The sequence below is a fragment of the Somniosus microcephalus genome, chromosome 14 (genome assembly GCF_052327205.1).
Source record: "Somniosus microcephalus isolate GS21.2 chromosome 14, FLI_Smic_1.0, whole genome shotgun sequence".
Classification (NCBI taxonomy): domain Eukaryota; kingdom Metazoa; phylum Chordata; class Chondrichthyes; order Squaliformes; family Somniosidae; genus Somniosus; species Somniosus microcephalus.
The window spans coordinates 98771873-98799871 of NC_141000.1; the positions used below are offsets into that span (position 1 = coordinate 98771873).

At 44.6% G+C, this 27999-nt stretch overlaps 1 long non-coding RNA gene across 1 annotated transcript; it reads right to left on the reverse strand.

Annotated features, from left to right (window-relative positions):
* Position 1: 1 nt before the first annotated feature.
* On the reverse strand, positions 2 to 27999 carry LOC147107755 (uncharacterized). Its single transcript, XR_015080860.1, has 4 exons — positions 27749 to 27999; positions 5026 to 5154; positions 2925 to 3142; positions 2 to 2001 (listed from the first exon to the last, which is right to left on the reverse strand). It is a non-coding gene; the product is annotated as an uncharacterized LOC147107755 (long non-coding RNA).

Genomic DNA, 27999 nt, shown 5'->3' on the forward strand with positions numbered 1-27999 from the left:
ATATATCCAGCAAATTGTGAGATAGCTCTTGAAAAATAACCACGACAGCTTCTTATTAAATCCCAATTGGTTTACCAATGTTCATCAGGGAAGAGAGCCTGGCACCTCAACTGGTCTAGCCTACCTGTGACTTCAGTCCCACATGATGTGGTTTACTCCGAATACCCTCTGAAGTGGCCTAGCAAGCCAGCCAGTTGTAAATAATCGCTACAAAGTCCAATGATATAAAAAAAATCAATGTGCATCACTGTAAAAGTGGCAGTATAATTTAGCGGTTAGATCATCAAGCTAAGTCCTGCGTGTACTGAAGTGAAGGATGTGAAATTGTTGTAGTGGGTAATCTCACAGTACTTGGAGTTTGCACTAGAGGCAGTATAACTCCAGCGGATGCAGAGCTACATTTTGAAAGTGCTCTTTGTGGGGACCTTATAAGCAATCTTTTGTAAGAAGCTGCTCCCGTTCTACTCCCATAACATTACAAATGAATCACCCGAGCAGTGGAGCTCTCCACACGCATCTAAGCATGTGAGCTCAGAGCTCACTTGACTCTAAGTGTAAGGTGTAGCTGACAGTATAACTCAGGTTTGCTGACTGAGCATTGTAATCCACTGATACTAGTCTCATATTGGTATCTGTGTTACAACTACACCCAAAATGTTTTGTGTTCCAAATGTACCACCACCCAGTCAATAAGAAACCATTTTAAATAAAACAACATGCCCCTAAATGAAACTGTGAAGGGAGCCAATAAGCACAGGCTTAACAGCTCAGTCTGTGGCAGCTGCCAATTGGAAAAGATTAAGTGCTGCTCAAAAGCACATTGTTCCAATTTTCTGTGTATCAAGTTATTACCAAGAACATGTATATATTTCTCTAAAATTACTAAACCTCTGAATGCTGACAACAATAGTGACAGGAATTCAAAGGGAGTGAATGTTAACAAATGTCAAATGCTATTATTTTGAGCTACTTTTAGTGCCAGCTTTGGGAGAGAGATGTAACTCTATCAGCCAGTGCTGTGAATGGCTCTCATTTTTCAACTAGGTGTGGTAGTTTTAGTTTAAATGCCCATTAACCGCTGCACTTTTTCTGCTTAGATTCACTATGACATGAAGCAGAATGATTTGTGATAACATGTAATTTGAAGGATTGAGCCATTGGATCAATTTATTTGATTTATTTTATATTGTCCACACTTCTTTAGATCTTCCTGGACCACACACTGACTGAGAGAGCAAGGACATGCGCCACGAGGCTCACCAGGCAGCTTTCTAGTAGGGTCACAAGAACCAGGGACTGGTTCCTCCTTGTAATGTCATTATACCCAAGAAATTGTCAACCTAAATGCCCTTACCTTATCCTATGCAACCATCTGCAATTGTGGGGAATGATAGACTTGTTTTTTTTAAATTATTTGTTTATGGGATGTGGGCATTGCTGGTAAGGCCAGCATTTATTGCCCATCCCTAGTTGCCCTTGAGAAGGTGGTGGTGAGCCACCTTCTTGAACTGCTGCAGTCCGTGTAGTGAAGGTACTCCCACAGTGCTGTTAGGGAGGGAGTTCCAGGATTTTGACCCAGCGACGATGAAGGATCGGCGATATACTTCTAAGTCAGGATGGTGTGTGACTTGGAGGGGAACTTGGAGGTGGTGGTGTTCCCTGCTGCCCTTGTGTTTCTAGGTGGAAGAGATCGCGGCTTTGGGAGGTACTGCCGAAGAAGCCTTGGCGAGTTGCTGCAGAGCATCTTGTAGGTGGTACACACTGCAGCCACGGTACGCCGATGGTGGAGGGAGTGAATGTTTAAGATGGTGGATGGGGTGCCAATCAAGCGGGTAGCTTTGTCCTGGATGGTGTCGAGCTTCTTGAGTGTTGTTGGAGCTGCACTCATCCAGGCAAGTGGAGAGTATTCCATCACACTCCTGACTTGCGCCTTGTAGATGGTGGAAAGGCTTTGGAGAGTCAGGAGGTGAGACACAATGGTCCTCACAGCACTGTAGCCATCTGTAGCAAACAAACAAAGGAATCTATATTTAATATCACAGTTTCAGGCATCAGAACAATTTTGGAAATGTGGATAACTTAAACTGCTTAAGTGTCACTCTCAAGGTTCCGGGCTTCATCAGCAGGCCTCAGTCGTGTTACTGTTTGGTGGCAGACTCCAGATCAACTGCTGTTTAAACATGTCGATCTGGCTATGTTTCCTTGTTGAATGCAAAAGAGAATGAGGTTTAACTGAGGTCTCAAGCAATCTACTCAGCAGGGCAGGCGGGGTGGAGGGTGGCGGAACTGTCTTTTCACTTCTGTTGGAGATGCTGCTGTTTTCTTTTTGAAAGGGTTTAGGGTTGAATTGTTATCTGGACTTGAATCAATCCAAATAGGGGCCATATGGAACCCTTCAAGATATTTTAATTTGCCTCAATGTTACATGTTCTGATTCCAGTGACAGGTGACCACTTAAGACCTTTCGATTTCTTAAACATAGATGTTGTGCCTCAAATAATTGAATCCGCACTACTACAGAGTTCAACTTTCTCGGAGGAGTAAAAGGGTTAAGTGCATGTTCCTGCACGCTTTGAGGGAAAGCTGCGCTCGGAGGGTGTGTGGGCGGGAGACAGAGCATTGTAGCTCCCATGCTCCAATCCGCACTCCCTGCGACCAGGGCTCCCCGCTGGGAGTGTGGGATCGCAGAATGAAGCCTTCAGTGTGAACTGAAAATTGTAGTTTCGATTTCCATCCCCTTGTAAATGACAGATATATATTTACACTCAACTTCTTGTTAAAAAATGTTGTAGAAATCTTTGACACATACACTGAAACAACTCACAAGTATGTTCAAAACTATTGATTTTTAATACAGCAAAAAGTTAATTTAAATATTTTTGTTTCTTTAAATATTTATAATGAGTAAACATTTCATATAGTACCTTTGGAGGCAAAAAGGACTTTGGTGGTATGGAACTGAGCTCACACCCCAGTGCTGGATTAGCAGAGCTCAGACAGGCCAGTACCAGGGATGCAGCAGTTCAGTTCAGTGTCGTCAGACTCAAGGAGGACAAAATCAGCTGAAGATCCTGCTCCTGATTGCTACCCCTTCTAGAGCACTGGGAGAGGAAATGACCAGGCTCAGTTATGGTCATTTAGTCTGTGGTTAATATAAAATGAAATAAAATGCAAAATAAGAAAAGTTCTTGCTGGTCACAGCATACACAGGAATAAAACTGGTTACTGCTAACTGTTTTTGCAAGCTGTAGCGAATATAATTTACAGTCTGACATGCCAAACATCAATAGTCGAACAAGGTAAGAAGCAATGGGTGATTTCATTCTGGGAAGTGAAAGGGGACAGATAACTGATTTGAGAGGAGAATAGCAACTACAATATAGTGGGATACAATGTAAAAACAGAAAGGGATAATGAAGAGTCAAAGATAAGGCTGCTGGACTGGAAACAAATAGTGAGATAAGAAAGGTCTGCCTAAATTAACTGGGCAGAAATGTTTGCAAACAGGATGACATATCAACTTGAGAATCTTCAAATATGAGCTGGAAAGAGTACAAAATAGATATATTCCTATGAATCAAAAAGGATGTGCATCAAAGGATAGAGCTCTGTGGATAAATAGAGATAGCAAACTAAATTGAAACTTAAAAGGGAGGCATATGATAAAACTAAGGCCGACAATACAAACAACATTCGTGAGGAAAGTGTAGCCCTTTTAGCCCTTCTGTGTCTTTTTTTGACCCGAAGCCATGGGACTGTAACTGTATATCACTGTGCCCCCACCTCTGATGGGTGTATCCTGGTGTTGGGACAGGACTTACACATGGATTATGACAAGGGAGTCTGGGATGTTGGCTGATGCATATGATTCTCTGAGTGTGACTATGTTGGGCTGTTGCTTGATTCGTCTGTGGGGCAGTTCTCTCAATTTGAGCACCAGCCCCAGATATTCATGAGGAGGACTTTGCCGAGTTGAATGGGCTGGGATTGACTTAGTCTATCCAGGTACGATGCTTGAGTCCTTCTGATTTTCTTCTTATTAATTTTGAACTAGGATCTCAAAACGGGGTATCAATGAGGTATTGTGGGCCATCATCTGCAGCAGAATTGTATACCACCGCAATCTGTAACCTCATGGCTCAACACATCCCTCACTCCTTAAGCATCTTTAAGCCAGGATCCCAACCCTGGTTCAATGTGGAGTGTAGAAGGGCATGCCAGGAACAGCACCAGGCATATCATACAATGAGGAATTGACCTAATGAAGATACTACACAGGGCTAGAGCATGCTAAACACTAAAAGCAGCAGGTTATAGACAGAGCTAAACAGTGCCTCAAGCAGTGAATTGGAGAAAAGCTCTGCAGTCCTACCACATCCAGTTGGGAATGATGGTAACTAACAGGAAGCGAAGGGAGCTGAAGTGTGTGCAGTCAAGAGTGCTGAGTGGATGATTCTACTCGGCCTCTGCTCAAAAACCCCTTCATACTAATTAATACTAAGTGAATCAAGGGATATGGGGATAGTGCAGGAAGGTGAAGTTGAGTTAGATGATCAGCTATGATCTTACTGAATGGCGGAGCAGGCTCGAAGGGCCGAATGGCCTACTCCTGCTCCTATTTCTTATCATCATAGCTACCAGTGTTCAGTCAATTTGGTTTACTCACCATGACATTAAGGTGCAGCTTAGTGCATTGGACACAGCAAAGGCTATTGGACCTGACAACAGTGCTGAAGACCTGTGCACCAGAGATAACTGTTCCCCTAGCCAAACTGTTCTGTACTAAAACACTGGCATCAACCTGACAATAAGGAAGACTGCCCAGGACGAATCTATTCACAAACTCAGAATAAATCTGAACTGGGCAATTACTGCCCCATCTGTCTCCTCCCAGTCATCAGTGAAGTGAGAGTCACTGCCCTTGACATCAAGGCAGTGTTCGACTGCATATGGCACCATGAAGCCCTAGCAAAACTGAAGTCAATAGGGGTCAAAAGGAATACAGTCCAGTGGCTGGAGTCATACTTGACACAAAGGAAGATGGCTGTGGTTGTTGGAGGCCTGTCATCACAGCCCCAGAACATCACTGCAGGAGATCCTCAGGAAGCATCCTCAGCGGAACCATCTTCTTCTGTGGTTCTATGTAGGTTGTTCCTGTGGGACAAAGAGTAGTTTAATATTCTAATGCTTTTAAATGCAGGAATTAGATCCATTCTCTCTAGAGCAGCATCTCTGATAGTGGTCTGAACAACTATTAATTTCCTGTAATCATAGGATGATCAAAGTGGTTGGAACAGATCAATGGGTTTCTCAAGAAGGAGTCAAGTCACTCCATTCAATTATAAGCATCCTGTGGGGCTGTTTACAGTACATGTTTGTTTGGCAGCTGTAATTGTTTAGGCAAATTCTTCTCTGAAACCTGTGAATGTCTGACCACCTAAATATAGATTATGAGGAATATCTATTTTTAATTCCCTTTGTTTGGGATATTTTCAAGCCATTTGGAGCTATATTTTGGCTGTATTACAACAAGCAATTAGCTAGTCTGAGGCTGTGAAGGGCACAAAGATAATCAGAGGGCTCTGTGGTCGCATTATAACCACATAGGAAGTGAGTGACCATGTTTCAGAAGCTAATTTTATATTGAGGGTTATGTTTTTATGTTGTTTTGACATTTCGAGGATACAAATAAAGTTGGCAATTACTGTAAAAGTATCGTTTTTACAAAGTAATGCTTGTCTACCTTGTTTAAACGCTTGCAATCGCTGGATGTTTCCATATGTTAAAGCACTGGCTAAATGCATGTTCTTGTTGGTGCTATGTAAATGTGTCTGTTTTTTTATAGGCTGAGTTGCAGTCTGATAGAACGTATATTGTTCCACCTTCCAAAATTGAAGAGCTTAGATGGGAGCCAGAGTATAGTGACAGGACTTATCTGTTCGATCCCTGGGTCTTGCTAATGGTAAAGCCGCACACTGCCCACAAAGTTGCTGGAAGTACGAGCTGATAACAGCGCAGCGAGGGCAACAGGGCCTCTGGGACCTCGGTGAACAACGGGATAAACAGTGCATCTCCTTAACCAATGAGATTATAGGATTAAGACATAAACAGCGGAAGGACTGAGAAGGAGGGTGAATTAGAGGGGATGAATTCAATGTCAAATCAGGTACAGAAAGAGAAATAAAGAGAGGGAAAGAAAGATTGGATTAAGAGAGAGAGAGAGAGAAAAAAGAGACACAAAGGAAAAGTAAGGATGAAAATTTAAAATTTGACATTCCTAAAATCTGCTAAAACAATTCACAACTTGAAGGAATGACACTCCACAATTATAATTGTTTACTTTCAGGGCAAAATCACCAGAAGGCTAAGCACGAGATGTCGTTTTGGCAAAGCTAATGATGGCCAGCAACTTGGTGGCGATTCATAATTCACGGGGTATCTCTTGCTCTCGCTCGGTAAACGTTACTGGCCGATTTGCGCAGTAATAATGGTGTGCATAGTTATGACTTTTTCAGCAAAATCTGGCCCATTTTTTCCCCTATGACTTTTTTCCCTTCTCTCTGGAAGGTAATGATTTATATATGGGGCGTCAAAAATGTGGAATTTTTACAGAATCCCAGTGGGTCCCATAGGCAGGCTTTTACACCTATGGTCCATAATCTGTACCTTTACTATACTCTCACTTTAGAGAGGTTACTCAAAGAGTAAATAACAACAGAAAATGCTGGAAATACTCAGCAAGCCAGGCAGCATCCGTGGAAAGAGAAACAGAGTTAACGTTTCAGGTCTGGGACCTTTCATCAGAACTGGAAAAAGCTGGAGCTGTAACAGATTTTAAGCAGGTGCAGAGACAGGGAAAAGGGGGGGGGAGGAGGAATTGAAGGAAGATTCTGTGCTAGGGTAGGAGGCAGGAGAGATAAAATGCTGCAAATGGGGATGGCAAAATCATACAGCCTGAAGAATGAGGGCAGGGGTTATAGTCTGAAGTTGTTGAACTCAGTGTTGAGTCCAGAAGGCTGTAAAGTGCCTAATCGAAAGATGAGGTGCTGTTCCTCGAGCTTACGTTGAGCTTCATTGGAACAGTGTAAGAGGCCGTGGACAGAGAGGTCAGAGTGGGAGTGAAGCGGAGAATTAAAGTGACAGGCGACCGGAAGCTCAGGGTCACCCTTACGGACTGAATGGAGGTGTTCCGCAAAGCAGTCGCCCAATCTGCATTTGGTTTCCCCAATGTAGAGGAGACCGCATCGTGAGCAGCGAATACAGTATACTAAATTGCAAGAAGTACAAGTAAATCGCTGTTTCACCTGGAAGGGGTGTTTGAGGCCCTGGACAGTGGGAGGGGAGGAGGTAAAAGGGCAGGTGTTGCATCTCCCGCACTTGCATAGGAAGGTGCCGGGCGAAGAAGAAGGGGTGTTAGGGGTGATTGAGGAGTGGACCAGGGTGTCGCGGAAGGGAGCGGTCCCGTCGGAATGCTGAAAGGGGAGGTGAGGGGAAGATGCGTTTGGTGGTGGGATCACATTGGAGGCGGCGGAAATGGTGGAGGATGATTTGTTGAATGTGGAGGCTGGTGGGGTGAAAGGGGAACCCTATTGTTGTTCTGGGAGGGAGGGGAAGCGGTGAGAGCAGAAGTGCGGGAAATGGAACGGACACGGTCAAGGGCCGTGTCAACTACAGTAGAGGGGAATCCTCGGTTGAGGAAAAAGGAAGACATGTCAGAAGCACTGGTATGGAAGGTGGCATCATCAGAACAGACACGGCAGAGATTGAGAAACCGGGAGAATGGAATAGAGTCCTTACAGGAAGCGGCGTGGGAGGAAGTGTAGTCCAGGTAGCTGTGGGAGTCAGTGGGCTTGTAGTGGATGTTTGTCAATAACCTACTGCCAGAAATGGAGACAGAGAAGTCAAGGAAGGGAAGTGAAGAGTCGGAGAAGAGTTAGAGGAAGTGAGGAATTGAACAACTTCTCCTTTGACTCCACTCACTTCTTCCAAATTAAATGTGTTGCTATGGGAACCTGCATGGGCCTAGCTATGCCTGCCTTTTCATGGGATATGTGGAACATTCTTTGTTCCAGTCTGTGGTAAACCACTGTTTGTATTCCACTGTGTACATGCCTGGACATGCCTCGGCTGACTCCTCCCACAAGTCCTGGTATAAAGGTGACTGCTCCCCAGCCCTTTGTATTTCTGGACCGGTCGACCACTCGAGGCAGACCTTCATTCTTTTGTTAATAAAAGCCTTTAGTTACTCTCTTAGCTCTCAGTCTTTTATGAGTAATTGATAGCGCATCACAGTCCTACTCAGGTCCCCTCCTGCACCTCTTTATCCGGTTCATCAATGACTGTATCGGTGCCGTTTCCTGCTGTCGCCCTGAACTAGAAAAGATCATTCACTTTACTTCCAATTTCCACCCTTCCCTCACCTTCATATGGTCCCTCTCTGACTCTTCCCTTCCCTTCCTCGACTTCTCTGTCTCCATCTCTGGGGATAGGCTATTGACAAATATTCACTATAAGCCCACTGACTCCCACAGCTACCTGGACTACACTTCCTCCCACCCCGCTTCCTGTAAGGACACTATTCCATTCTCCCAGTTTCTCAATCTCCGCCGCATCTGTTCTGACGATGCCACCTTCCCTACCAGTGCTTCCGACATGTGAGATTCAGGATCACAGGCTCACACAGATTACCCAACAGGGTTTTAGAAGTTGCAAGGCTTTTATTAAAGAGCTACAGTTTTAAAGCATAATCAGATATTACATATGGTTTAAGCCGAGTATAATAAACATACAACCCGTGGCAGTAGGAGCGATCTACGACTCCCGAATCGGAATGACACGACCGGACGGACGGGGAGGCAGTAGGGTGGTCTCGGATTGGGTGGATTCCTGCAGTCTGCTGCAGTGGTCACTTCCGTTGGGTCAGCTCTCAAGCTGATTCCCCTCTACTGTGGTTGACACGGCCCTTGACCATGTCGGTTCTATTTCCCGCACTTCTGCTCTCACCCCTTCCCCTCCCTCCCAGAACAACAATAGGGTTCCCCTTGTCCTCACCTTTCACCCCACCAGCCTCCACATTCAACGGATCATCCTTTGCCATTTCCGCCACCTCCAACGTGATCCCACCACCAGATGCATCTTCCCCTCACCTCCCCTTTCAGCATTCCAAAGGGACCGCTCCCTCCTCGACACCCTGGTCCACTCCTCTATCACCCCTAACACTCCTTCCCCTTCACCCGGCACCTTCCCGTGCAAGCGCAGGAGATGCAACGCCTGCCCTTTTACCTCCTCCCCTCCCACTGTCCAAGGCCCCAAACACCCCTTCAAGGTGAAACAACGATTTACTTGTACTTCTTGCAATTTAATATACTGTATTCGCTGCTCACGATGCGGTCTCTTCTACACTGGGGAGACCAAATGCAGATTGGGTGACCGCTTTTCGGAACACCTCCGTTCAATCCGTAAGGGTGACCCTGAGCTTCCGGTCGCCTGTCACTTTAATTCTCCGCTCCACTCCCACTCTGATCTCTCTGTCCTCGGCCTCTTACATTGTTCCAATGAAGCTCAACGTAAGCTCGAGGAACAGCACCTCATCTTTCGATTAGGCACTTTACAGCCTTCTGGACTCAACATTGAGTTAAACAATTTCCGACTATAACCCCTGCCCCCATTCTTCAGGCTGTATGATTCTGCCATCCCCATTTGCAGCATTTTATCTCTCCTGCCTCCTACCCTAGCACAGACTCTTCCTTCAGATCCTCCCCTTCCCTGACTCTGCACCTGCTTAATATCTGTTACAGCTCCAGCTTTTTCCCGTTCTGATGAAGGGTCCCAGACCTGAAACGTTAACTCTGTTTCTCTCTCCACAGATGCTGCCTGGCCTGCTGAATGTTTCCAGCATTTTCTGTTGTTATTTCAGATTTCCAGCATCCGCAGTATTTTGCTATTATATTACTCAAAGAGTTACCTGTTTTCTTTATTTAACTAGTTGCATGTTACGCTACCAAATTTTCTTTGAATTGGTGGGCATTATCACAGCTTTTACAGGCTAAAGTGCCTACAATTTTTATTTAGAATTAACTAATAATATGAAACAAACAAATCTCCCATAACTAAATTGACAATACCAATAGCCATCCACTGAGAAATTCTGCAATCAGTCATTTATACTCTGTGAGAAAGTCTCCCGATTGAAAAAACAATTCTCTGTAGATCCAATAAATAAAGTTCTGGTTTCTGACATTTCAAATATAGTCAGTTTCATCTTCTCACAAAACTTTATATATCAGCGGATCGCCGTATTATATTCCTCAAGCAGGGAACAAAATATAAGCTTTTGTCTGAGCGAGCCCCAGATTTCAGAAGAACTCATTGTGTTGTTTCAAACACCTGCTTTTAACCCTGTAGGTATCAAAACCAATACTTCTATTAACTCCTTTGATGTAGAGGTTGTTCAAGACAGAATAATACTTGAGACAGAAGAATTCACTAAAGAAGAATGGATGTCCCCAATAGAATATTGAATTTCCCTTAAGAAACAAACTCTTTGCAAACGTATGCATCTATACAATGGAATAACCTAATTCTTTCACATCAAAGGAACCACTGCTGTTAATTAATTATTCAAGAAATAAACAACTTCCATCATCTAAGTAAATGAAACGAGTAATTCAAAACTGGCTGTGTGAGATTTAATTTCATGGATCCTTGTAACCTTCTGGTAACTGCCCAAGCGGCCAGTCTTCCTGCATTAGCCCAGATACTGAGGGGATCATTTTAACGTAACTCACCAGGCAGGAAGCCCATGAGATCGGATTCAACACTGGTTTTACATCCTGTCTGATTTTACTCTCCATTGAAGTCAATGGACAATAACATTGGGCAGGGTGTAGAACTGGTGTTCCACCCGATATCATGGATTTCCAGCCTGGTGAATTCGGTTAAACTTCCCCCCAAAGTGTCAGCCCACCATAAGCAGCATCACAGCTAAGCTTAGCTAGTCTTCACTGAGAGCCAATCCAGCTGGGATCGTGAACTGCACTCAGGAATGAGAACCCTTGCTGGATTTTTCAGCTGTGGTTTCCCATTATGACTATTAACTCAGCACAGGCCAGGAGTTGTATTTGGGGATCCCCCTCCCCACAGGTTTCTATGGCTCAGTACCATATTAGGTAGCACTTTTACCCATTGAGTCATCAAAGGAGCTCCAATCAAGATGCATTTTAATGATTAGGAATATAGCATGCAACTTATTGTTGACAACCCCCATTGGCTTATTGTAGTGTATGTACCTTTAAGAGCCCCTGTGTACTGTAATGCCGGTAGTGACCACTCGGGTATATAAGCCTGTATAGCGTCTTGTATCTTTTAGTTCACCTCCAGACTTTGTTCAGTAAACACCTGTTAAACCAACTCCTGCATTCCGTGTCTCCATTAACACACGGATACAACAGTGGCGACGAATTGGAAACGGACTTACCTGCAATTCGGCAGCACCTCAAGGAGATCGATTCCTCAGACAAAGGTCGAAGAAAAAAAACAAAAAAACTGTGGTTTCACCAGCTAGCTGGGCTGGTGGCAGGTACTGCACTAATCCTTCCTGGGCGGCGGGCTGGGGCTCGATCGGGTGGCTCTGCAGCGGGGCCGAGCAGCGAGTCGGAAGGCGGAGGCAAACAGAGACGGAGAGTGGAGCACTCGGGAGACGGCCGGCGCTGCAAAGCAGGTCGGCATTCAGACCAAGCAGAGGGAGGGAAAAGTCCCAAAGAGTCCGGCGAGAACGAGTCTCCAACTATTAAAAATATCTGTGTAAATAAAAACCGCAGAGAACAGCGTTGTCAGCAGCGGCAGCGGCGGGAAAGCACGGGAGGTGCCATTTTTTCTCGGCAGGGAAGAAAGGAAAGCGCAGGAGGCGCCATTTTTGATTTTCAGGATGCCTAAGACTGGCAATATTACTGCTTTCGATAGTGATATAGACGATTGGACCACATATGTCGAAAGAGTGGAGGTATATTGCACAGCGAATGAAATAGAGGATGATAAAAAGGCATCGGTACTTCTAAATCTGATGGGCGCAAGGACACGGGCTGTTACGAAACTTAATCACTCCAGCCAAACCGATGGACAAGAATTTTAAGGAGATTGTTGATACCCTACAGGAGCACTTAAACCCAACAACGCTGCTGATAGCGGAACGATTCAAATTCTTCAGGAGGAATCAACACAAGAATGAAAGTAACGCTGATTACCTCACCGAATTAAGAAAGCTGTCAAAGCACTGCCAATTCGGGGCAGGACTGGCAGATTCTCTACGAGACAAATTCGTCTGCGGTCTCCTAAGCGAAGGAACACAAAAAGGCTACTTTCTGAGAAAGATTTGACACTGGACAAGGCTTTCAGTGTGGCTGTATCATATGAAGCAGCAGCAAGAGGAGCTGCAGAGATACAGCAAAAGCCACAGGACTTCGGCACCCATGAAATGACACGGGGTTTCGGGAGATGTTATCGCTGCGGCAGATCCACCCATGACCAGAGGGACTGCTGGTTCAAGGACAAAGCATGCAGGCAATGCGGAAAGATGGGACACATTGCACGTGTATGCCGATCTGGAAACAAAAAATCCACTGACAGAAAAAAAATCAATAAGGAAAAGTACAGAAAGGTACAAATGATGATGGACAGTAGCTCCGAAGACCAGAAGAGCGATAGCGACTCCGGAAACAAGAGACTAAGCTGTCTCAAATTACATAATGTAATTGCCAAAGAAGATTACCAGACCATTTGGGTTACCCTCACGATAGCGGGGTCCCCAGTTAAAATGGAGCTAGATACAGGATCAGCTCTGACCGTCATAAGTCGACGGGATTACGAGCGGCTATTTCCGCATATACCTTTAAAAGACACATCCATTATCTTGAAAACATATACGGGGCAGAAAGTATACCCCAGAGGGAAAATAAAGGTGCCTGTTGTATACAAGGGCAAGGAAATACCGAAGTTGTATTTATACATTCTGCAAGATGGTGGTCCACCGTTGTTGGGACGTGAATGGATCAGGAAGATACGTTTAGACTGGCACTCCATTCAGGCACTGACGGTGACCAGTAAGGAAAAAAATGATGATGACGTCATACCTGAACGATTAAAAGACATCTTGGCCAACGCCAAAGAAGTGTTTCAACAGGAACTAGGAACCTTGAAAGGCATCACCGTCTCAATAAAAGTGGAAGATGCAGCAATTCCCAAGTTTTTTAAGGCAAGGCCGGTGCCATACGCAATTCGTCCAGTAGTCGAGGCAGAGCTGGAGAATTTGGAAAAAGCAGGCGTGTTATCCAAGGTAGATTGGAGCGAGTGGGCAACACCCATCGTCCCGGTCATGAAGAAAACGTTGAATAATGATAAATCTGAAGAACAGAGAAAAATTCGCATCTGTGGGGACTTCAAGGTGACTGTAAACCCGGTCCTTCACACGATACAGTATCCTCTTCCAAGGATAGAAGATATTTTCGCCTCACTATCCGGAGGGAAATGTTTCACCAAAATTGACTTGGCACAGGCGTATCTACAGATGGAGGTTGAGGAGGCCTCTAAAAAATATCTCACGATAAACACATACAAAGGCCTGTACCGGTACAATCGACTGGTTTTCGGAGTAGCATCAGCTCCAGCTATCTGGCAAAGAGCTATGGAGCAAGTCCTGCAAGGGATTCCGGGGACTCAATGCTACCTAGACGACATCCTTGTAACAGGAGAAAACGACAACGAGCACCTTGCCAATTTGGAGCAGGTGCTCACTAGGCTGAGAGAACGGGGCCTACGAGCAAATCGCCCCAAGTGCGAATTTTTCCAGAAACAAATATCATATTGTGGCCATATAATTAACGAAGAAGGGTTGCATAAGTCACCTGAAAAAATTGAAGCGGTCATAAAAGCCCCAGCACCTGAAAATGTCTCACAATTAAGGTCGTTCCTGGGATTGATAAATTACTATCATAAATTTTTACCGAACTTGTCAACTGTTCTGCACCCTCTTAACGCACTGCTACAAACGGGAGTAATTTGGAAATGGAGCGAAGACTGTAAACGTGCCTTCCATAAATGCAAAGGCTTGATCACGTCCAAGGAAGTGTTGGCTCATTACAACCCATCACTGCCAATCAGACTGGCGTGCGATGCATCCCCTTACGGCATAGGAGCGGTATTATCGCATAGATTCCCTGATGGCTCGGAGCGGCCGATAGCTTTTGCATCACGCTCATTGAACTCAGCTGAGCGTAACTATGCCCAGATTGACAGGGAAGCACTCAGCCTGGTGTGGGGAGTGAAGAAATTCAACCATTACCTACACGGACAAAAATTTACCTTGTTGACTGACCATCAACCCCTCGTCTCCATATTCAACCCTAAAAAGGGCGTTCCCATTATGACAGCGCAAAGGCTACAGAGGTGATCCCTTTTCCTAGGGGCACACCAATATGACATAGAATACAAAGGATCAAAACAGCATGGGAATGCTGACGGTTTATCGCGCCTACCGTTGCCAACGGTAGAAGAGGCACCTACAGTGGACCCAGTGGAGATGTTCCACTCAACCATAGTAGAATGTCTACCAGTAACAAATTCTACCATTGAAAAGGAAACGAGAAATGACCCGACTCTCTCACGAGTCTACGATTTAACGGTGAAGGGATGGCCAGCACATGGCGAACCACTGTTGCCAGCATTCTCGCAAAGAAGAGAACAGCTGTCAGTGTGCCAAGGAACCTTGATGTGTGGATCCAGAGTGGTGATTCCACCCAAACTCCAGGATAAAGTGCTAAAGGAGCTTCACGAGGGGCAGCTGGGTGGAGTGAAAATGAAGAACCTAGCCAGAGCATTTGTGTGGTGGCCAGGTATCGATGGAGACATCGAAGAAATGACCAAGAGCTGTCTAGGATGCCAGAAGGTCCAAAACACCCCGCCACAAGCCCCTCTACATCCATGGGAGTGGCTCTCATCTCCATGGCAAAGGGTACATATCGACTTTGCTGGTCCATTTATGGACTCAATGTTCTTAATCGCGGTTGATGCACACTCCAAGTGGCCGGAGGTAATAAAGATGTCCTCCACCACCACGGAAAAAACCATCACAGTATTAAGGACCATATTTGCCAGGAATGGGCTGTCTGAACAGATCTGTTCTGATAATGGACCGCAATTTGTGTCCGAAGAATTCAGGAAGTTCTTAAAAAACAATGGGGTTAAGCACTACACGTCCGCCCCATACCATCCCGCCACCAATGGATTAGCTGAAATGTTTGTCCAGACCTTCAAGAAGGCCATAAAGGCCATGGGTAATGAAGACATAAATCTACAACATAAGGTAGATAACTTCTTGTTTGCATACAGGAATGCAACACATGTGGTTACAAACCAAACTCCCGCCATGATGTTTTTCAATAGAAGACTAAGATGCCGGCTGGATTTGATCAAGCCAAACATCAGAAGGGACGTAGAGAACCGGCAATTTCAAGGCACGAATGAAAGGCCAACTAGAACCTTCCAGATAGGTCAACAAGTTTTGGCCCGGGACTACCGTACCGAGAAATGGCAGCCTGGAACTATTTGCACACGACTAGGACTGCTGATGTATACCGTGGACATTGGTGAAAGCATAATAAGGCGCCATGCTGACCAGATCATAGAGTCATCCGAAAAGGGACAACCTACACCACAATGTATACGCCTAATGATGAAGCAAAGATACAAGACGCTATACAGGCTTATATACCCGAGTGTTCACTACCGGCATTACAGTACACAGGGGCTCTTAAAGGTACATACACTACACTTATGTGATGGTATCTTGCTCATTGCCACGAGTTTAAAACTCACCAAAGTTCTTACCGCAACTTGACGTTTTGCTGATTGGCTCATGTGGTGCAGATTAGTATTTGGATTTATTTTAAATTACAGATGCAGTTCAGTTGGTAGAATTTGAGATATGGAAATTTGAATCCAAATCGCAAAATGTAAACAGGAATGAGAATTTTGTGATTGCCTGGTAGTTTGGCTGTGTACCAGACATTTATAGTACAGAGCTATTGGGAAAGGCAATATTCTAATCAAATTAATCTGCATACATTTAATTAGGAAGGGCTAATTAATGGATTATTCTACTTATCATTATAATCATACCTTCTACATGTCATGAAGATGAGAGCCATAGTTTTTGAGTTAACAGTGAGTATTCAGAAGCTGACAACCCGTTGTTGCCCCTTTCTAGTTTATTATTGTTTTACAATTTGGCCAGTTACATTACAAAGCTAAAAAAGAAACACATTAAAATGGACCTTATCAGCATAGGAAACCCTGGGTAAAATTTAGAGATATACTTCCTGTTTTATCTGTTAACTCTCAATAACGTCCTTGTTATATTATGACTTTCTTGACAAACACCCATAGTGGGCATAACTTGGATGTGAAAATCATAACATGAGACAGACAAATCTTATTCCAGTTCAACTGCACTGCCTGCACCTAACCAATGGATTAGCACTGTACTAAATGGAATTGCCACAATGCCCCAGAATCTAATGGCTGTCATAGCTCAGTATTGAAACTGCCCTCTAGCTAATTACTTCAATGAGTCTATTCCCTCAAAGTAGGAGGAAACTAAAGTGCCCAGTGTGGTCACCAAGGGTAACCTGACCAGAGTGAATGAAGTGGCATTAATTAATCAATGTCACTTACACCCATCTAGATAACAATTCCAGTTGGAACCAACTTAAGTAAAAATCTATTTCATGTAGATTAAGTTTACAGGTGAAATTATCCATTTAAGGGAATGGATGGTGCAATGGGTTAAACAATTGGTCTTTCAAATCCGCCATCTGGCATCAAATTCAATAGCTGATGGGATGAAGGTTTCCTGGCCCTAAAGGTTCAATGTGAAATGTTTGTGCAGACTCAGTTTCCGTTGGGCATAGGTCCATAGCATAAAACTGTCACCAATTTGCAACAATTGTTGGTATTAAATTCTGATTTAGATAGTCCACAGAATGGCTGGTGTGGGAAATGGAAAAATATAACAAATGTTGCAGTAAGGGGTGTTTTTCCAAGATTGCGGCTGAGATACTTCCTTGGGGCAGAGTAAAGAGAGCTTTCCCCTGCGTTTAGCTATGCTATACCGAACCTGGGAGTACTTGATGCTGACAGTGGGTGCCTGTAATGGAAAATGTTCCATTTCCCCAGCACTAGCATCCCTCATCTTGACAAGCACAAAAATAAATGATCCAGTCAACAGCAACAGAAGCACAGTACCAATATTTAATTCACCAGTTCCTGACCAACTGTATTTTAGATGATTGCAGATCTACTTTTGCTAGTCTGTTACTAAAACAAATTGACAGATACCATATATTACAATGGTGTAGTTTGAAAATGATTCTTTCTTTCAGCTAAAGTGTAGTTGGCTTCATCAAATAAATCCTATTGTCACATTGTACAAACTGTTCTAATGCACCATTTATACTTGTGCGCAGAGCAATTCGACATGCAACGACTCCAGGCTGTATTTGTTATTGTCACAGGGAGCTGCTCCATGTACACTATTCTTACAGCAAGGCACCAAATTTAATTTCAGGTAATGGGCTGCATGGGCCTTTACAGCTTTAAGAGGCTTCAACAGGTGAAGTCAAATGCCACTTGTACTATCCTGTAAGAGTGTCTGTAGGTTTTGGAAGGACATTAAATGGCTGTTTACTCTGGATTTTAATGTTTGCCAGTGACGATATGAAGGTTCTTTATTCTGGAGTGGGATCAATGCAGAATTAATTTCTCCCCCCCAAAAAGCTCTTGTGCAAGCAATGTACTAGATGCATTTCAAGCCCAGGCTTGATCACTGGTCTGTGTTGAGTTAGCTGATCCTGGTGAGTGCTACAGTTTGCTTCAGTGCCCCTGGGCTTGGGAGGGGAATATCCTGCTTCTGATCACCATCACAAGGAAAGATTTCCTCTGGTTGTTATGTGTTAGCATCATTTTAAACGTAGCAGGAAGATTTCCTAGGCAGGAAGTTCACAAAGCCTTTTGAAGCAGTGGAAGTGCAGTTTGGTAGGACTTCTCTTTGACCAACTGATGACCCCATTCCAAATCCTGGGGAAGGAGCCATTTAAATAGCCAGGGCAGGTGCCCTGCATCTATAGTGGCATAACAGAGGCACCCGTCTCACTGACAGGGAAAAATTAAAGGCCACAAAAATCTTAATTCCCCAAATACATTTCTTCCCCTCCACACATAACCATCAACCATACCATTAAAGAAAATAGAGAAACAAATTCAAATTGACACAAAAGCTAAATACTGCAGATGCTGAAAACACTCAGCAGGTCAGGCAGCATCTGTGGAGCGAGAAACAGAGTTAATATTTCAGGTCGATGACCTTTCATCTGCAGCTGTAGCAGACACCCCTTTCTGACTGATCAATCTGCAATACCAACATGGGAAATTGGCCTATACTTTGGCACTAAACTACAAAGGACCAGTTGACTATCAGGGAAAGTGGGCCCATATTACCTGTTGCACCAATAGGTAATGTTCCCTCCCAAATTCAGTTATGTAATGTTGTCTTTCTGTTACAATATTTATATATATATATATATATAAAATAACATTTAATTTATCTTGTAAATTATTCTCAGCGTACTAAAGCCATGAGAAAAACAGTTCCACCGCATTGCATTGCAATTACTTTGTCAAAATAATACAATCTGCTGTTAGTGCTATAGATAAAATAGTAATATATTAATCCAAGGAGTTTGGTATATTGACTGTTGGGCATTAGAGAGAGACACTAAGAGAGCCTAAGCTGTAAGCTATTGTGTCACCTTATCCTTATGACAATTGAATTTGTTTACATTACATTCTTAATATAAAAATATCATGAAAAATTGGACTCTTTCCCAGTAAAAGCAAATGATAAACTATGTCAAACTATCTATTAAGCTTTGAAGGCGGAACCTGTAAATTGGTAGTTTGAGAAAAAGGCACCTCTCCACTGTTAGGAGTGGAACATAAAGCCACGATTTTGCGAGGATGGTATAAATGGTCTTGAGATGGCCTCTGTGCAGACGCACCTGTGCCAGTAGCTCAGGATGCAGACGGCACCGAATTTTCTGATGGCACAGGAAATGTTTGCCACTAGGAGATCCCATTTCAGGCATTGTGTACAACCATTGCACTTTTGCACACACTCTTTTATTGTAACTACTAGCTGGAGTGCCCGGCGGTGCCAAGGATTTTTTGAGGGCATGTTGTTGTTGGAAGAGAGAGAGAGACTGGGGGGAGAAAAGAGAGACTGGGGGGGAGAGAGCGACTGGGGGGAAGGGGGGGAGAGAGCGACTGGGGGGAAGAGAGAGAGAGAGAGAGAGGCTGGGGGGGGGGAGAGAGAGACTGGGGGGGAGAGAGCGACTGGGGGGAAGAGAGAGAGAGAGAGAGAGAGACTGGGGGGGAGAAGAGAGAGATCGGGGAAGAGAGAGAGAGAGACTGCTGGATTTAGTTCGGGATTAACCTGGAGAGAGAGGGGGGGAAGGAGCGCCTCAGGCCTGGCCCGATGGACCCCTGCGAAGGAAGGAAGAAGGCGAGCTCTCCCTCCCTCTCCCACCCCCTCACTCTTTCCCTCCCTCACCCTCTCTCTCTCTCCCTCCCCGTCTCTCCCTGCTTTACTCTCTCTCCCTCCCTCCCCTCTCCTCTCCCTCGCTGCCCCTCTCCTCACCCCTCTCCCTCCCTCCTCCCCTCTCCCTCCCTCCCTCCCCCTGTCTCTCCCTCCTTTCCGGTACCAGAACAGAGTTAGTCCAACATCGGGAGGCCGGGTGCCCATCGCTCTGAAGCGAGCCCGGGGTTCCTCATCGTTAACGCGGCAGGCCTTTGGACCCAGTTGGCCGGGCGCCAGACGAACGCCTTTCGCTGCGGCGGGGGGGAGAGTGAGACGCCGCCGCTCACCTGCTCGCTTCCCTCTTCCCCCAGGCTTTCAGGCTGCACGGGGAAGAGAGAAAGAGAGACTGGGGGGGAGAGTGAGACGCTGCCGGTTGCTGGGCTAACCCTCCTCCCTCCCCCCCACTCCTGAGCAGCTACAGGCTGTGAGAGAGGCCCGGGCCCGGTTGCCGGGGAAAACCTTCTTCCCCCCACCCCCGCCCTCCTGAGGGGCTACAGGCTGTGAGAGAGGCCCGGGCCCAGTTGCCGGGGAAACCCTTCCCCACCTCAACACGCTCCCAAAATCCCCTCCACACACACACAAAGTGGGAAAAATAAATCAAGAGTTAGGAATCAAGATAGCCGCCGCTGGGGAAACCATTCCCCACCTCAACTCACTCCCAAAATCCCCTCCACACACACACAAAGTGGGAAAAATAAATCAAGAGTTAGGAATCAAAATGGTCGCCACTCACCTCAGCTCAGAAGGATTAGGCCCGCCCACACATGCAATGAAATGCCCCCCATGATGCACCGATTGGGCAACCATCAGGTTAATTCCCTGTACGATTGGTGAACCATCACGTCACTCAACGCTAATGAGCGGAATGTTGCTGTTTTTTGAAGCTTTTTTGTATACTGTCTGAACAATTTTTGTCTGACCAAAAAGTAAATACACCTATTAGACTCCCCTAATGATAAGCTTTCTTTTGATATAACATATGTGTAGGTACGCTCTATAACTTTTGATTGTATAGCCGGACAGACAGACAGAGAGACAAACTGCTTTATTATATATATATAGATAGAAGATAGATAGATAAGCACACTTTTCTTGTCGGTGGAGGTGGCATCAGAAGAACAGCAAATAGATGCTCAGACAAGTTGAGGCATCCTTCTGGTGTCAGGGGCTTCTGGGTGAGGTCAACAGCTATGGATAAGGACAGAAAATACTGGAATTACTCAGCAGGTCAGGCAGCATCTATGGAGAGAGAGAAACAGAGTTAATGCTTCAGGTCGATGACCCTTCGTCAGATCTAGGTTCTGATGAAGGGTCATTGACCTGAAACGTTAACTTTGTTTCTCTCTCCACAGATGCTGCCTGACCTGCTGAGCATTTCCAGCATTTTCTGTTTTTATTTCAGATTTCCAGCATCCGCAGTATTTTGCTTTTGTATGGCTATGGACAACTCTTTTCTCCCAGGAGCCAACCATCCAGTGTTTCTCCTCTTTCAAGTCATTCAGGCATGGTGGAATGTCACACAATGAAGCCATCATTACTGCTTCCTAGTGCACAATGATATTTCTCTGGTCAGATAATATCTGAACAATAATTGAATGCAAATCCTTTCTGTTCATGAAGGCCATGGGTTGATACAAAGAGCCCTGGCGCTCACATGGAAACCATGAGTTAGACTTTGCACTCGAGGGAACCCTACCACCCAGTGAGAGCTTTCTGCTCTGTCCAGCTGTCACCCCCTTTTCAGAGGAGAAGCCATGAGGGCGTTGCCCCTTGAAAATCTAAAAGTGTCACTTGCTTGATATACGCGCCCACTACACACTGCCTTATGTTCTGGTCATCAGACAGATTATCTAGCCATTATCACATCCTGTTTGTAGAAGCTTGCTGTGTGCAAATTGGCTGCCGCGTTTCCTACATTACAACAGTGACTATATTTCAAAAGTGCTTCATTGGCTGTAAAGTGCTTTGGAGTGCCCTGAGGTTATGAAAGGCGCTATATAAATGCAAATCATTCTTTTTTCTCTTTTGGTGTGGCAGAGGTCTCCTGCGCTGGTCTGGCAGGATCCAGTAGCATGAAAGCTTAATGCAGTGGTAACCTTCACTTGTACAGAAGAGGTTGTTCCTGATCCAAATGTTGTTGGCAGGGCGTTGCTCAGCATATGGTCCAATTCTGTGGTAGTCTACCTTGGGAATTAGACATGGTGTGGAGATGTCGGTGTTGGACTGGGGTGGACAAATGTAAGAAGTCACACAACACTAGGTTATAGTCCAACAGTTTTATTTGAAATCACAAGCTTTCGGTGCGCTGCTCCTTCGTCAGGTGAAGTGGAGAGATGCCTATAGACACAGATTATATAGTCAGAGAATAATGCCAGATGATTACAGGTAATCTTTCTAACCCCACCTCATTGTTCTTTGATGTAATGTTTTCCTGACTGACCTGTTTGGACACCATCCACACCTTTGATTGCTGTGATTATCTCTCTGCCGAGGTGTGATAAATGGCAGTTAGAAAGATTACCTGTAATCATCTGGCATTATTCTCTGACTATATAAGCTGTGTCTATAGGCATCTCTCCACTTCACCTGACGAAGGAGCAGCGCTCCGAAAGCTTGTGATTTCAAATAAAACTGTTGGACTATAACCTGGTGTTGTGTGACTTCTTACATTTGGGAATTAGAATCAGTGATGAGAGGTCTTCTCTGCTATGTCCCCTCTGATATGTCCAAGTCTTTCCCATGAGATGTTAAACCAAGGCCAAGTCTGCCCTCGGAGGTGGAGGTAAAAGATCCCATGGCACTATTTTGAAGAAGAGCGGGGGCGTCCTGCCTAGTTTCCTGGCCAATATTTATCTCTCAGCCAAAAACCTAGATCTGCTCTTCCGCATCCCAATTTTGCAATGTGTTTGGAACCCTTAAATGAATAACCCTTTTTATGGTACAATTTGAATACCAGCAGCAACCAAGAATAATGAAGAAAAGTATTGACGGTGAACAAAAGCAAAAACATTTAAAACTAAGTAATGCATTGAGCAATTTGCAACAAAGTGGAATTAAAACACACACACTAAAAAAAAATCCTTTCAACAGAAATCTCCATCTAGCTTTAAGAGGCGCCTGGTCCTGGGACTCCCCATCGCCTACTTTTTATGGGCGGGGCTTGTTGTGTGGGCAGAGCCTCATTTAAGACTTAAAATTCACCATAGGGCCATCATAGAAGGGATCTCAATATTATATTGAGATTGTATGTGTCTGTAATATAGAATCATAGAATGGTTACAGCACAGAAAGAGGCCATTCAGCCCGTCGAGCCCGTGCCGGCTCTCTGCAAGAGCACTTCAGCTAGTCCCATTCCTCTGCCCTTTCCCCTTAGCTCTGCAAATTTTTTTCCTTCAGGTACTTATCCAATTCCCTTTGGAAAGCCATGATTGAATCTGCCTCCACCACCCTCTCAGGCAGTGCATTCCAGATCCTAGCCACTCGCTGGGTAAAAAGGTTTTCCCTCATGTCGCCTTTGGCTCTTCTGCCAATCACCTTAAATCTGTGTCCTCTGGTTCTCGACCCTTCAGCCAATGGGAACAGTTTCTCTCTGTATACTCTGTCTAGACCCCTCATGATTTTGAACACCTCATTCAAATCTCCTCTCAACCTTCTCTGTTCTAAGGAGAACAATCCCAGCTTCTCCAGTCTATCCACTTAACTGAAGTCCCTCATCCCTGGAACCATTTTTGTAAATCTTTTCTGCACCCTCTCTAAGGCCTTCACATTCTTCCTAAAGTGTGGTGCCCAGAATTGGACACAATACTCCAGGTGAGGCCGAACCAGTGTTTTATAAAGGTTCATCATAACTTCCTTGCTTTTGTACTCTATCCCTCTATTTATGAAGCCCAGGATCCCATGTGCTTTTTTAATCACTTTCTCAACCTGCCCTGCCACCTTCAACAATTTGTGCACATATACCCCCAGGTCTCTCTGTTCATGCACCCCCTTTAGAATTGTACCCTTTAGTTTATATTGACTCTACTCGTTCTTCCTACCAAAAAATGTATTACTTTGCATGTTTCTGCGTTAAATTTCATCTGTCACGTGTCCACCCATTCCATCAGCCTGTCTATGTCCTCCTGAATTCTATCACTATCCTCCTCACTGTTCACTATACTTCAAAGTTTTGCGTCATATGCAAATTTTGAAATTGTGCCCTGTACAACCAGGTCCAAGTCATTGATATATATGAAGAAAGGCAGTGGTCCTAGTACTGACCCCTGGGGAACACCACTGTATACCTTCCTCCAGTCCAGAAAACAACCATTCACCACTACTCTCTGTTTCCTGTCACTTAGCCAATTTTGTATCCATGCTGCCACTGTCCTTTTTATTCCATGGGCTTCAATACTGTGTTTAGTAACAATACTGTGGAAGAGGAATTCCTAGAGTGTATACGGGATGGTTTCCTGGACCAATATGTCAAGGAAACAACTAGAGATCAGGCCATCTTAGACTGGGTATTATGTCATGAGAAAGGATTAATTAGCAATCTTGTTGTGCGAGGCCCCTTGGGGAGGAGCGATCATAATATGATAGAATTCTTCATTAAGATGGAGAGTGAAGTAGTTGATTCAGAGACTTGGGTACTGAATTTAAATAAAGGAAACTATGATGCTTTGAGGCGCGAGTTGGCTAGGATGGATTGAGGAATGTTACTTAAAGGGTTGACGGTGAATAGGCAATGGCAAACATTTAAAGATCGCATGGATGAACTACAGAATTTGTTCATCCCTGTTTGGCATAAAAATAAAACAAAAAGATGACTCAACATTGGCTAACAAGGGAAATTAGGGATAGCATAAGATCCAAGGAGAGGACATATAAACTGGCCAGAAAAAGCAGCAAACCTGAGGATTGGGAGCAGTTTAGGATTCAGCAAAGGAGGACAAAGGGATTAATTAAGAGGGGGAAATAGAGTATGAGAGTAAGCTTTCAGGGAACATAAAAACTGACTGTAAAAGCTTCTATAGATATGTGAAGAGAAAAAGATTGGTAATGTCATGCGTAGGTCCCTTGCAGTCAGAATCAGGGGAATTTATAATGGGGAACAAAGACATGGCAGTCCAATTAAATACATACTTTGGTTCTGTCTTCACAAAGGAGGACACAAATAAACTCCCAGAGATGTCGGGGAACATAGGGTCTAATGAGAGGGAGGAACTGAATGAAATCAGTATTTGTAGGGAAATGGTGTTAGGGAAATTGATGGCCGATAAATCCCCAGGGCCTGATACTACATCCTAGGGTACTTAGATGCATTGCTGGTCATTTTCCAAAATTCTATAGACTCTGGAACAGTTCCCATGGATTGGAGGGTAGCTAATGTAACCCCACTATTTAAAAAAGGTGGTAGAGAAAAAACAGGGAATTATAGACTGGTAAGACTGACATCGGTAGTGGGGAAAATGCTAGAGTCCATTATAAAAGATGTAATAGCAGAGCACTTGGAAAACAGTGACAGGATCGGACAAAGTCAACATGGATTTACAACAGGTAAATCATGCTTGACTAATCTACTGGAATTTTTTGAGGATGTAACTGGTAGAATAGATAAGGGAGAAACAGTGGATGTGGTGTATTTGGACTTTCAGAGGGATTTTGATAAGGTCCCGCATAAGAGACTAGCATGCTAAGTTAAAGCACATGGGATTGGGGGTAAGGTACTGACTTGGATAGAAAACTGGTTGGCAGACAGGAAGCAAAGAGTTGGAATAAACGGGTCTTTTTCCGAGTGGAAGGCAGTGACTAGTGGGGTACTGCAGGGATCGGTGCTAGGACCCCAGTTATTCACAATATATATTAATGATCTAGACGAGGGAACTAGATGTAATATCTCCAAGTTTGCAGACGACACAAAGCTGGGTGGGCGGATGTGCTGTGAGGAGGATGCAGAGAAACTCCAGTACGATTTGGATAGGTTGGGCGATTGGGCAGATGCAGTATAATGTGGATAAATGCGAGGTTATCCACTTTGGTGGCAAAAACAGGAAGGCAGATTATTATCTGAATGGCAATTGATTGGGAAAAGGGGAAGTGCAATGAGACCTGGGTGTCCTTGTGCACCAGTCGTTGAAGGTAAGCATGCAGGTGGTTAAGAAGGCAAATGGTATGTTGGCCTTCATAGCGAGAGGATTCGAGTACAGGAGCAAGGATGTCTTGCTGCAGTTGTACAGGGCCTTGGTGAGACCACACCTTGAGTATTGTGTGCAGTTTTGGTCACCTTATCTGAGGAAGGATGTTCTTGCCATGGAGGGAGTGCAGCGAAGATTCACCAGACTGATACCTGGGATGGCAGGAATGACGTATGAAGAGAGATTGCGTCGATTAGGCTTATATTCGCTAGAGTTTAGAAGAATGAGAGGGGATCTCATTGAAACTTATAAAATTCTAACAGGACTAGACAGACTAGATGCAGGAAGGCTGTTCCCGATGGTGGGGGAGTCCAGAACCGGGGGTCACAGTCTAAGGATAAGGGGTAAGCCATTTAGGACTGAGATGAGGAGGAATTTCTTCACCCAGAGAGTGGTGAACCTGTGGAATTCTCTACCACAGAAGACAGTGGAGGCCAATTCATTAAATATATTCAAGAAGGAGTTAGATATACTTCTTAAGGCTAAGGGATCAAGGGATATGGGGAGAAAGCAGGGACAGGGTACTGAATTTGGATGATCAGCCATGATCGCATTGAATGGCGGAGCAGGCTTGAGGGGCCGAATGGCCTACTCCTGCTCCTATCTTCTATGTTCAACTTTGCTGGCAAGCTTATTAAGTGGCACTTTATCAAACACCTTTTGGAAGCATGGGATAAGTGCAGAAATTACTGGTTGGAATATCAGAGTCAGTTCTACGAGGTCAGGTGCCTGATTTAACACCTCATGTCTGCTCCACGTAAAACCCCACACCATTAGCAGGGTCTTGCAAAATGGGGGCTGAGGTTGAGTCAGCAGGCTTTCTAGAATTGCACAATGATGTTTCTGTGGTCAGATCATTCTCAACATTAATACTCCTTCCAAAAGCTGCCCCACAGAGCAGCACTGGCAAAGTGCTGGAAGCAGGGCACCTTCTTGTCATTTTGACCCTTTAATAAATTGGGGACTTAAAAAGGAGGGGGAAGAAAATAAGTCACGAAGCGAGAAACAAAAAAGAAATTCATGCAAATAAACACCAATTTGCAAAAACTGCAGAAATCCCAGGCTTAAGGGGCAGAACACTGAATTTGGATTTGTTTTGTACATTCTTAGTTTTGACATAAACTTAGGGATTGTCTCTTAATATAAAGTTGGTGGCAACCATATTGGGCAATTCTACTTAGGGAGGAGATGAGGAAACTTGAGAGAATTTTTCTATTGCCACTAATTAAAATGTTTGTACTCGGGGTTATTTAATGCAAACAATATATCGGGGCATAAAGCACAAAATATCTGTAAATCTCGCAAAAAAAGTCTTGCGGTGAGCGCGCTGTCCACACGGTTAAATCGCTATCCCGACAGGGCCAGAATTCTGACAGTGATGTGATGTCCCTCCTTTTTATACTGGGACACTTACATTAAAAGCTTTGCGGGAAAGGGGAAAAAAATGAAGACGGGCTTATTAATTTCTGTGCATCAAAAGAACCAAACTGCTCCAATAACGAGCAGTAAAAGCGGATTGAACAGCAGCGGCTTAAAGCAGGTCACTGCACCGAGCGTAAGCCGAACCTGCCGCTGCTTCTGGCGGCCTGCAGGCAACGCTGTGCCTCGGCTCAGCCATCCAGTTACAGCCGCTGTGCAATTCGTGAGACCTATTCTCAGCGCTGGGATTTCAGCTGACTGGATGTTAACAGGAGCACTCCCTTCTGTTTTGATGTTTTGGTGGTTTCGCGATTGGTACCAGTTTCCTGCAGCCAAAACATAAATTTGTCATAACTTAGTCTTGTGAAAACTAATTGAATAAATCACTCATGCCCACTTAGGACCAATTGTGACAGTTAGAGGAGAGTAATGGAACATCATAATTAGTTGCCTTTACACGGGTGCTCACCTGAAATGTCCACAGCACTACGCGGATTCGGGTGCACTGTATTGCTTAAGTGAGTACTTGCACGCAAACTGGTGATATAGGATCCACCTTCGTGTCAAGTGCTTCCATAACTTTAAAAATTAAAGAGGGAAAGATCTCAAGTGGCTTTCAGTCCACAGTTTGATTCAGATTTTATTATCAGCGATGGTTCTATAATAAGCAGGAGCTGTCCTGTCGGATTAGTTACACTTGAAAAGCTTTGCTTCCACCCC